Source organism: Biomphalaria glabrata, chromosome 5, assembly GCF_947242115.1.
Source record: "Biomphalaria glabrata chromosome 5, xgBioGlab47.1, whole genome shotgun sequence".
Taxonomy (NCBI): domain Eukaryota; kingdom Metazoa; phylum Mollusca; class Gastropoda; family Planorbidae; genus Biomphalaria; species Biomphalaria glabrata.
The window spans coordinates 43,457,477-43,457,836 of NC_074715.1; positions in this window are offsets into that span (position 1 = coordinate 43,457,477).

Sequence of the window (360 nt, forward strand, 5' to 3'; positions counted from 1 at the left end):
TGGTTAATATGCATGACTAAATGCATGACGCGTACGACGTAATCATCTTCTTTTTTGAAGTAACGTCTGCATTATATAAGATAAGAAGATAACAACAAAGCAAAGATGTCAGATCTACATTAGACAACATAATTATAAACATACTCAATTTATAAATGATCATCAACTTTAATAAAAAAAAATGTGCATCATAATTAGATTATATTGATCGAAATCAGGATCTAGGCACAAATGTTATTTTCTCTATAGAGATCTAGACTCTTTTCTTTTTTCTTTTTCATAAGTTCGGTTCAGTAAAAGATTTTTAAAAACTGCGTCATCTCATTATTTTTTCTGCGCATGCGTGAAATAAATAATAAG